This window comes from Ailuropoda melanoleuca, chromosome 12, assembly GCF_002007445.2.
Source record: "Ailuropoda melanoleuca isolate Jingjing chromosome 12, ASM200744v2, whole genome shotgun sequence".
NCBI classification, from domain to species: Eukaryota; Metazoa; Chordata; class Mammalia; order Carnivora; family Ursidae; genus Ailuropoda; species Ailuropoda melanoleuca.
Genome location: NC_048229.1, coordinates 58,212,773 through 58,224,733, shown reverse-complemented (window position 1 = coordinate 58,224,733; position 11,961 = coordinate 58,212,773).

Genomic DNA, 11,961 nt, shown 5'->3' with positions numbered 1-11,961 from the left:
GGTGTTTACCCCAAAGATACAGACGTAGTGAAGAGAAGGGCCATATGCACCCCAATGTTCATAGCGGCATTATCCACAATAGCTAAATCATGGAAGGAAACAAGATGCCCTTCAACAGATGACTGGATTAAGAAGCTGTGGTCCATATATACAATGGGATATTACTCAGCTATCAGAAAGAACGAGTTCTCAACATTTGCTTCAACATGGACGGCACTGGAGGAGATAATGCTAAGTGAAATAAGTCAAGCAGAGAAAGACAATTATCACATGGTTTCTCTCATCTAAGGAACATAAGAACTAGGAAGATCGGTAGAGGAAGAAAGGGATAAAGAAAGGGGGGTAATCAGGAGGGGGAGTGAAGCTGGGAGACTATGGACTCTGAGAAACAAACTGAGGATTTCAGAGGGGAGGGGGGTGGGGGAATGGGATAGACTGGTGATGAGTAGTAAGGAGGGCACATATTGCATGGTGCACTGGGTTTTATACGCAACTAATGAATCATCGAACCTTGCATCGGAAACCAGGGATGTACTGTATGGTGACTAACATAATATAATAAAAAAATATTTAAAAAAGAGAGAGATGTATCTAAAGCAAATGTGCCATAGCAGAACCTCAGTAAATATCACTTGGCTTTCTTGTCTCCAATTTGCAAATACTAAATAAATCTTCTGTTATATCGCACTTCCTCAGTACCACACACAAAAATATATGTTAAATATATATATTTAATAATATATAAATGTATTATATAAAATATAAAAATATATATTTATGTCTTATCATTTATCTTGCTGGACATCTTAGTTTCATCTACTTCATCTGTCTTGGATAGTGTTGTCTACAAAGTTATTAAAGCCCTTGAATTTCTTGAATGATAGGGGTGTCTCTTGTTGTTCACGATAAGTACCTTTCAACCACACCTGAATTTATGCTTATGACACGGCTCTGGGCCAATAGGGTTTGGTTACCAGAGGAAGCATCCACATGATTAGAGTTGATCTTTTCAGCACCCCCACTTCTGACCTCCAGAGAGTAAAGAGGAGCTGGAGATTGACTCCAGTCATGAATGGGAAGTGTTTTATTTTATTTTTTATTTTTTTTTAAAGATTTTATTTATTTATTTGACAGAGATAGAGACAGCCAGCGAGAGAGGGAACACAAGCAGGGTGAGTGGGAGAGGAAGAAGCAGGCTCCTAGCAAGAAGAGCCTGATGTGGGGCTCGATCCCACAATGCCGGGATCACGCCCTGAGCCGAAGGCAGACGCTTAACCGCTGTGCCACCCAGGCGCCCTGGGAAGTGTTTTAATCAGTCCTGCTTGTGTCATGGAACATCCATAAAAACCATGAGTGACTGGGATATAGAGCTTCCAGGTTTGCGAACACATCCAAATTTTTAAAGGGTGGCATACCCCAAGTTCCACAGAGATAGAAGTTCCTGCATTTCGTCCCTTTTGGACCAACCCTATGTATCTCTTCAACTGGCTGTTGATTTGTATCCTTTGTAAAATCATGTATAATAAACCAGTAACTGGGGCGCCTGGGTGGCGCAGTCATTAAGTGTCTGCCTTTGGCTCAGGGTGTGATCCCAGCATTATGGGATCGAGCCCCACATCGGGCTCCTCCACTAGGAGCCTGCTTCTTCCTCTCCCACTCCCTCTGCTTGTGTTCCCTCTCTCGCTGGCTGTCTCTCTCTAACTAATAAATAAATAAATCTTTAAAAAAAAAATAAACCAGTAACAGTAAGTAAAGCATTTCCCTGAGTTCTGCGAGCCATTTTATCAAACTACTGAATCCAGGATGGGGGTCAAGGGAACGTCCAATTTATAGCTAGTTGGTCAAAAGCACAGATGGCAACTGGGGACTTGTGATTGATATCTAAAGTCAGAGGCAGTCCTGTGAGACCAAGCCCTTAATCTGGGGGTCTGCATTAACTCCAGGTAGTTAATGTCAGAAAGTAAGGCATCCTATTAGTGTCTGCCAAGAACTGGAGAATTGCTTGGTGTGGAAAAATTCACACATTTGGTATCAAAAGTGAAGTGTCAATGCAGAAGAACTAGGTTTTTCTTCCCCCCCTCTTTTGAATAGTCTTTTTTTTTTCTTTGTCTATATTCTGGCCTATGCCTTTCTTCATCCCACCAAAATCTTAGTAGTCTTTTAAAATGCAGATGACATACTACTACTTACATGAAACCCTCTGTAATCTCCCACTAGGCTGTAACATTTCGTCCCTTGAATTCAGAAACAAGTCAGTATAATAAAAGGAGTAGGTCAAATCTCAGATCTGAAAATACATCAGACTGTGATCCCTTTCTTCTTGTAATTTACGACCTAGCTGGAAGTGGGTATGTGTGGGCGTGAGTGAACTAGACGTGCGTGTATGCAGTAGAACAAGATGTCGTCTGCATCTGAAGCCCGCCCATGTATTCACAGAGTAAATACTGCATAACTGTTACCATTTAGAGATTTCACCTCTTAAAGAGAACAAAGTTGGCCTCACATATCCCTGTTTCAAATCTTACTGCAAAGCTAAAGTAATCAAGACAGCACAGTGCTAGAACAAAGATACACATATAGATCAATGCAATAGAATTGAGAGTCCAGAAATAAACCTTCATACTTATGGTCAATTGATTTTTAACAATGATGCTAAAACAATCTAATGGGGAGAAAATAAATAGTCTTTTCAATAGAGAGTGCTAGGACAATGAGCTAGCCACATAAAAAAGAATGAAGTTCTGTACCACACACAAAAATTAATTTAAAATGGATCATAGACATAAAGATAAAAGCTAAAACTATAAAATTATTAAAATAAAACATAAGGATGAATTTTGTGATCTTGGTTAGGTAAAGCCTTCTTATATATGACAACAAAACGACAAGTGACCAAAGAAAAAATATGGACTTGATCTTAATTTAAAGCTTTTGTGCTTCAAAAGACACCATGAATAAAGTGAAAAGGTGACCCACAAAACATGAGAGAATATTTGCAAATCACACACATGATAACAGTCTGGTGTTTATATTTAAAGAGCTTTCACAACAAAAAGAAAACAATTCAATTTTAAAATAAGCAAAGGATGTAAATAGATATTTCTCCAAAGAGGATATACAAGTGCCAACAAGCACATGAAAAGGTTTGGAACATCATTATTCATTAGGAAAATGCAAACCAAAACCACAAGATGCCGCTTCACACCCACTAGGATGGCTATAAACAAAATGATGGGAATTAATAAACGTTGTAAAGGATGTGGAGGAATTGGAACCATCATACATTGCTTGTGGGAATGTAGAATGGTGCAGCTACTGTGGAAAAGTGTTTGACAGTTCTTCAATAAACCAAACATAGAATTCTCCTGTGACCCAGCAATTCCACATATAGGCATGTAGCCAAAAAACATGAAAACTGGTGTTCAAATAAAACCTTGCACACGAATGTTTATAGCAGCGCCATTCACCATAGCTAAAAGTTATAAAGAATCTAAGTGTCCATAAACTGGTGAATGGATAAACAAAAAGTGGTGTATCCACACAATGAAATATTATTCACCCACAAAAAGAGATGAAGAACTGATATATGTTATGACATGGATGAACTTTGAAAATATTATTCCCATTAAGAGAAGCCAATCTCAGAAGACCATCTATTGTACAATTTCATTTGTAAATCTATAAAGACAAAATATATTAGTGGTTTTCAAGGCCTGAGGGGTGGAGAGGTCTTTAGGGGGAATGTGAAGGAGAGTGAGTAAGACAAACTTCACAGTCTGAGGAGATAGTTCCTTACGAGTCCTTACTTTAGACACCAGCTGCAAATCTGGAGGGTCTCTGGACCACTGTCACTTCAGAAAAGCGGGCTACAAATTTGGAGGCTCCCACCACCCCCTTCAGGTTTGACAGTTCGCAAAAATGAATCACAAAATTTGGGAACACTATACTTATGATTATAGCTGCATTATAAGGAAGGGATAGAAATTAGCATCCGCCAAAGGAAGAGTTTCAAGTGATCCAAATGTGAAGGCCTCCACCATCTCCTCCTTGGCTTCTTCCTGGCCATGGTGGGTGACAAGACGTAAAGAATATTTGAGTCTTATCAAGCGGGGAAACTCACTCAGGCCTTTGGTGCCTAAAGTTTGTATTAGGGCTTGATCACATACTGCCTGCATGGTTAATCTTCGTTCTCCAGAGCCTCCTAAAGGTTCAGACGGGTACCTTTAGTATCTAGTTATTCTGGAGGTTGGAACAGATGTGACATATCCCAAAACCCTCACTATAAATCACACTGATAGACTTTTCAGTGATCTAAGTCCCCAAACAGATGCTTCTGTCCTGCAGGACATCTTAGGGACCTAGAAATCACCTCCCAGTAACTGAGGGCAATGGCCAGACTTCTTTTTGGGTTAAGTTAATTCTTCACTGTATGGGAAATGACTGCTTATGGGTATAAGAATTTCTCTTCAAGATGATGAAAATGAACTTAAATCTGCATTAGCAATGGTTGCACAACTCTGTGAATACTTTAAAAACCATGGAATTTTACACAAAATGGGTGAATTGTATGTTATGGGAACTATATCTTAATGAAGCTGTTAAAAAAAAAGATTAAGAAATTTTGGTTGGAGTGGTCTTGTCTAATTTGCTGACAGTGCTGCATTTTTAAAGTTTTTATTACTCCAGTTTGCATTTTAAGTATTTAGGTTTCTATGTTCATCAGAAACCATCTGTAAATGCTTTCTTTTTGCAACTCCTAGGCTCAAAATATAACTCCATTTCTTTACACGCACACAAAAAAAGATTTGCCAACTTTTTTTCGAATGCCCTGCTTTATCTAAGGACTGAGCAAGAGCTTCTCATGGGGTCATGGATCCTAAAAACAAACAAACAAACAATCAACCAAACATATTCGTATTTCCTACGTTAATAAACTTGTTTAAAGGTGATCTTGAGCGGTAGCACAGAGCAAACTGACGGATGGGAAACTCTTCAGCAAAGGAGCTGTCAGTGAGCCCTAAATTGAGGAAGAGAAGTTGAATTTCAAGTTCAATCATACCACAGTAGCTACGGCTAGAAGAATGTAACCTGCTTGTTGGGCAAAATTGGGGGGAGAAAAGGTAGGAGAGGGTGGATGATGGGGAAGAACTTCACAAAGTCTAAAACAGCCTTCCCAGAGCAGGCTATGTACACCTTCCTTTTGGGGAATTAGAGATACATGCAAAGTCTTGGAAAGAGAAACCTTCTCTTCAACTTGCACAAATCTGACAACAAAAGAAATAAACTGTTGGTAAGATTCCCCAGGGATGAGAAAGGAGGGAACAACATCTAAACAGTATGGACCCTATGCCATAAACACAGCAGAGACGTGGTGCCCAGAGTGCCTGTTTCATAGAGCGATATGGATATTACACGGCTGTGGTTTGGATCTTAGATGTTTCACTTTCAGTGTGACTTTGGGAAATTCACTGAATATTTCCAAGCCTTAGTTTCAACATCTGCAAATAAATAATAAAAGCACACATCTCAGATGTTTCATTGTGATAAAATGATATATGAATGAGATAATATATAATAATATAATGAGATAATATATGAAATACATTTATCATCTTATTGATATAGATCTTTATCTATCTGTCTATATATCTATCTGGACATAACTGATGCCCTCATTTACTATCATCTTAGTAGAAAACCAGCTCATGTGACACATAATCTCCTTACGTTAGGTAGTAGCTCCATTTTACCGAAGGGTATGCATGGTAGGCATGAAAATTTGGAGAATTACAACACAATATGAAAACAAACAAAATAATTTAATTCCATTTATAAAACTTTCCAGATTTTAACATTTTTAAAAGATTTTATTTATTTATTTGTCAGAGAGGGAGAGAGGGAGCACAAGCAAGGGGAGCAGCAGGCAGAGGGAGAAGCGGGCTCCCCACTGAGCAAGGAGCTCAATGCAGGACACCATCCCAGGACCCTGGGATCATGACCTGAGGCAAAGACAGACGCTTAACTGACTGAACCACCCAGGCATCCCTAGATTTTAATATTTTTGTATTTGCCTTCAAATTCAAGCAAAAATTAAGATGTCCATAATGACCATAATTTTTCCATTTCAAATGACATTTATAGGTTCTTAACATGAAACAGGGAAAGAAGGGGAAAGGGATTTTTTTTTTAATAGTTCTTCATCTGGATTATTCTGTAAAGTTTTTTTTAGTAATCTTAGAATTTGGCTTTGGCACATATTGGATTAAATCACTGCGGCAGTTAATAAATAAAGAAAGCCAATCACACCAGAAATGTTTAGAGTTGTTTTTGTAAGTTTGACTGTTGGATAATTCATTACAACAAAGACTAGTGAATGAGATTTTAATTATCTTCAGAAGAAAAATTTAATCAAGATAAAAGCTCCATAAAATGTACTAATTTGACAGCTGATGACATAACCAATTAACTATTCAGAATAACATCTAGTGTTTTAGGTGAAATACTTTTATCATCAAACAAAAGGTGATGTTGTGGTCGATTCATTCTAAACATACAGTATATTTCAACATTATACTAGAAAAGAAATAAGCTAAAAATGAGTCAATGTTAGTTCTGATTTCATGACATTAAATTTTAAAGTGCCTTAGAATTGTTAAAAACGAGAGGTTGAAAAGGTTGATAAAGCATTTAAATATTATGAATATATCAATTAAATTTAAGAGCTAAAGGAGGAAAATAATTTCTTCCCAGGTTATATAAAAATACCAATGATATTGCTACAGAATTATTTTGTGAGCAAGGCAGAATGACTGAATGCCTCAATGTTAGAGTTCAAGAAAGGATCAGTGTAAGCTATTTGGACTAGTGCTACTACTGAATTTCATTTGTATTTATGATTTATTCCTAAAACAACTTGGGCCAACTACTGCACATAAATCAATTGGTGAGATTTTATGCTATAAGTTTTTCTACAAAAGTGATATAATTCCTCTTTAAAATGGTTCCTGGGTAATTCCCTTTTGAAAGAGTAAAGAAGGAAAGGAGGGAGGAAGGAAAGGAGGGAGGGAGGGAAGAAGAGAAGGAAGGACAGAAGGAAGGAAGGGAGGCAGGGAAGGAGGGAGGGAGGGAGGAAGAAGGAAGGAAGCTAGTTAGTAACTACTTAGTTTTTATAAGGATGTTTTAATGCAATCAAATGAAACTATTTGAGGGTGGGGGCCTTGAATGAATGCTTTCTGAAATTTATTTTATATATGCCTAATAGTTTGTTTACACCCACGCACATGCACGTGCGTGCTAGGTTGAATCAGAAAATGGTCTCAAAAGCAGAAGCACAGGGGAAAGATACCATTAAATCCCATATAGTGTTGGAGCATAATGTCTTTGGTAGAAGCTACGTCTAATTTTCAATTTGTCAGCACTGCAGACCGAGTAGTCAGCTGAAGACAAAGACCACACATGCTCAGCAAATATGCATCAAAGGACAGAAGAAATGAGTTAGAGAAGGAAAATATTTTAGGGAGTTCTTTTACCCAAGCAGAACCACAGCTCTTTTAGGGCTTTTAAGTTTTTGCTTTGATTGCAAAGCCCCAATTATTTTCCCTAAAGCCCCATGAGCTCTAATTCAACAATGCAAATTGAGTTATGGCATCAGAAATTTAACTATGAGGAAGAATGTTGCTCAGTGCCAACGTTGTGGTAACTTTGGAAATTGCTAGGGAATTAGTGTCCGAAAAAAGGAGCCCGTTCTGGATGAGGCTGTGAATGGGTTTAAATTTTAACTTACATAAAATTTATAGGTAAAATATATTCTTTATTTTGTCCTTTAGTATATAGTTGGTGCCAAACTAAATTTTTAAATCCATAACATCTTATTAAATTCTTTGGCTTCTATAGATTAAGGGAGAGGAAAGGATCATTGGTCTGCCCTTGATTCCTACAGTAAGCATGTGCATCTTAGCACTCGGACCCAGAGCTAGAGGACATGTATCATGTGCAGCACTCAGACGCATGCACATGCGTGCATGCGCCCAAGCACACCACACCAACTCCTGAGGAACGTACATCAGTATTAATTTCATTTTTCTAAGAGGAAAACAGAGTTAGGTGCATAGTTAAGTTTGCTTAAGGCTATATATTTGGAAGATATAAAAATGGGATTCCGAACCCTCCAAAGACTCAGCCACACAATCTGGCTACCACGTTCTCTGGCAGGGGAAGAAGAGCATCAATAGCTAATTAAGGCCAAAGCATCAGCTATGCTACTTTGAGACCCTAGAGACGAGGATAAGCAAGAGCAGTTTTGAGGGTGACCAACGTGGCAGGATGGGTGGGAGGTACTACGCCCAGGTTTACAGACACCTCTCTGCCTGCAGCTCACCCCCTCTCCCAGGGGGGAGGAAGGCATGAATAACTCCTGGCTCCTTCCTCTAGCTCTGGGTCTCAGTGCCAAGATTTGAGCACATGCTTACTCTAGAAATTAAGGGCAGACAGATCGTTCTTTCGTCTTCCTTAACCAGTAGAGGCCAAAGACTTTCCCCAACCTCCAGATTCATTCTCCCCTACTAGCCTCAAACCTATATCTCCTTCAAATACATATAACCAATCCAGAGCCACTTGTCTCGGCTTATTCTAACCCACTTTAGCTGCTGGAAGAAAAGTGGCAAAAATCTTGTTATATAAGGAAGCATATAAACAAGAAGCAACATTTATATTGGGATTCACTTTCATTAATACAACTGAAGAGAAATAAGAAGCAAAAACATGCCCTTGTTTGTCAGCAGAATCTGACCCCCCACTTCTGTCTCCCTCTCTCTTCACGCACACAGAAAAGGTCCATATATAGAGCCAATTGCATTATCCACACCCCTCTGCTCTCTGAGACAGCTCCATAGACCTCTGTTATCTTGGAGGACTCTTAAAACCAAGTAAATTACAGTGGTGTAACTGAAATAATAGAAGTTTGTTTTTATTTTTTAATTTGGTTTAAGACCCCTCCAAAGCAAACAAAGTTAGAAATCTATATGGAATGTTCTTTACCATCTCATTATATCTTTAGTAATATACGATCAGCATGTTTTTACGATTTTATCGACGAAAAAGTTGGCTGTCGGACCCACTGTCCCCACATTCAATTCCCTCCTTTCCGAACACAGATTAAGAGAATGGCAGACGGTGCCAAGTTGTGTGAAATATTTTCCCTTTATGGCATTCTCATTCTCTTTCATTCTCGTCCTCTTTGGCAGCCTTCTCCAGCAGATGTGTTGGCAATGGTGAAAGAGCCTATCAAATACAGGGAGCTGATGAGTGTTCAGAACTTCCCTGTTAGGGTACTTAACACTGGCTTTGTACTCATGTACCTGTCTCTGAAGTTTAAGAATGAACCTCCCTCCTTCCCTCATCAAAGCCCCTGGGAGAGTTCTAGTCTGGAAGGTGTTTTTTTTGTCATGCAAATTGGCTCACAGACTTTGGGGCTATTTCCTTAATCACTGGGGGCAAAAAATAGGGACTCAGGCAAATGCATGAGGATAGGAGATAAAACGTCATTCCAAATGAAGGCTTTATTTATCAGAAACAACAAAAAAAGTCAAATTATTTATTAGATTTGTTGTAAGTGTGTTTCTTTCACCTCTTCATTATCCCTTTCTTGTCCACCTTTTGGCAGAGTTTCTGAGCATTTCCCCACATCTGTTTCTTGGGATAGGTCTCTTCTAAAATACACTGTGTGTGTGTGTGTGTGTGTGTGTGTGTGTGTGTGTGTGTGTACGTGCATAATCTTTCCCAAATAGTGAATGCATTTTAAGAGAAATTTTTATTGCGTGAAATCAAGTCAAATATGGGTATTTGGCAGCAAGAAATAACACATCCCTAACCCTTCCTCCACACCCTATCCCTCATTTTGCCCCCACACCAATGGAGGCCAATGACATGATTAATAGAGGAGTTTAAGTATTGAAGTTATTATCTGAGATGTATGAAGTATTAGTGAGGGAAAGATCGATTTGTCCTTGCATAAGTTACTCTAAAAAAATGCAGAAAAACCTATGAATGGATTCTAATGTGTATTTTTAGGACAACTAAGAGGTCACATATATTTTTAAAAACTCGAGTCAAGCAGAGTTATGAGCTAAAAAAAATGGTATTCGGACTCCAAATCTGAAAATCAACTGACAAGCTCTTCAAGAACAACAGAATCCTTAACATCATCATGATTTGTAAGAAGGCAAAATTAGCTTAAAATTTCCGCAACCACTGTATCAGTTTTACGACTCAGAAATTTCTAGTGAGCAAATGATAATGGATGAAAATTAATTGCACTTTACTCAGTGTTTCCCATTTGAAATGTGTCAAAAATAATGAATATACCACTTGGTGCCCTAATGGTCTTATTTAATTTGAGGTAAGACCAGCTTATTTATGAGGATATCACTTATGTTTCTTAAGCCATTAGTTTGTGTTGTTTTTGTTGATTTATTTTTGTTTGTTTAGTTGCATTTCCATAATGCCTAGGGTGAAACAGAACTCTTTACACTCTGAGAATTTTTGGCACTTAACCTTTGATGTCTTTCAGCAGCTGAGATTATACACTTTCTATAATTGGTTTATTTAATGAGAAACATAAGAATAATAAGCATGTATGAAATACAGCTATTATGAATTTGTATTTACCTTATATAGAAGCTGGGAATAAGAATTTAAGACATTAAGTAAATTCATGGGTAGAGTGTGGAATTGCAGACCTGATATTTAATATCCTACAATTTTAATATTCTATAGAATTGCAGGAAGACCTGATATTTAATAACCTGCAATTTTAATATTCTATAATTCTTCGTTCATAGGAAGCTCAGGAATTATACTAACTGGGCCTTTTTAATATTCCCTGGAATGGGTAATTGACTTGTCCAAAACTCTGGCTGCCAACAAAGACACTATTATTTATCAACATGTTTATTGTAAGGTAAATAAGGAGTTACACACTTCCATTTAATCCTTAAATATACCACTTGTGAGAAAATTATTTTCATGTCATTTTTTTTAACAAAAATTTTATTTACTTGAAAGAATGAGCACGAGTGAGGGGTGGGGTTGGGAAGGCAGAGGGAGAAGCAGACTCCCGGTGAGCAGGAACCCTGATGGGGCTCCATTCCAGGACCCTGGGGTCAGGACCAGAGCTGACGACAGATGCTTAACTGACTGAGACACCCAGGCGTCCCTTCACCTCATTTTATAGCTGAAAAAAATGAGCATAGAAATAAGTGAGAGACTTTCCTAAGGTTGTGCCCTGATTTCCCTCCAAAGACTGTGCTCTTCCTTCTCTTTGCTGTAAATCGAAGAGCAGAACACAATGCAAGAGGTTATTATTAAACAATTTCGGATGAAAATTTGAGGAGATGAAACATTAAGTAATTTGTTATTTTCCTGATTAAAATCGTAGAGAGGGCATTGCTTACTTGAAAGGTACCCATGTAAAAGCAATGCTAGTCCAGGTGCTTAGTAAGTGCTTAATATTTAGTCATCAAATCACGTGGAGATTTGCTCTGACATTGAGATTCTGTTTCCAAAAACAAATGTATAGCCCAGAAATCTCTGTGGACAGACACCAATCATCCTATACTTTTCTTTTGTTTTTAAGTCCGCTCCTTCACAGCTCAAGTGATTCTTATTGTCCTCCGGATCCAAGAAATACTAACGAAGAACCTTCACACAATTATGCATTCCTCAACTTCAAAAGGAGTCCAGTTTGGGAAGAGTTTAATTACAGGCCAAAAGCAGAGTGCCAGGTGGGGATTCAGCTGCTTGGGCAGTTTTCCAGGGAAGCTTACACCTGGATTACCATATGTTTCCACGTAGCCAATAAGTTATTGTGCTGAAAAATAAATGCACGTGTACAACAAAGGGTTGCAGTTGAAAGGCAGAGTTTCACAGATATGGAGATATGATGATAATCATCAATGTATGGCT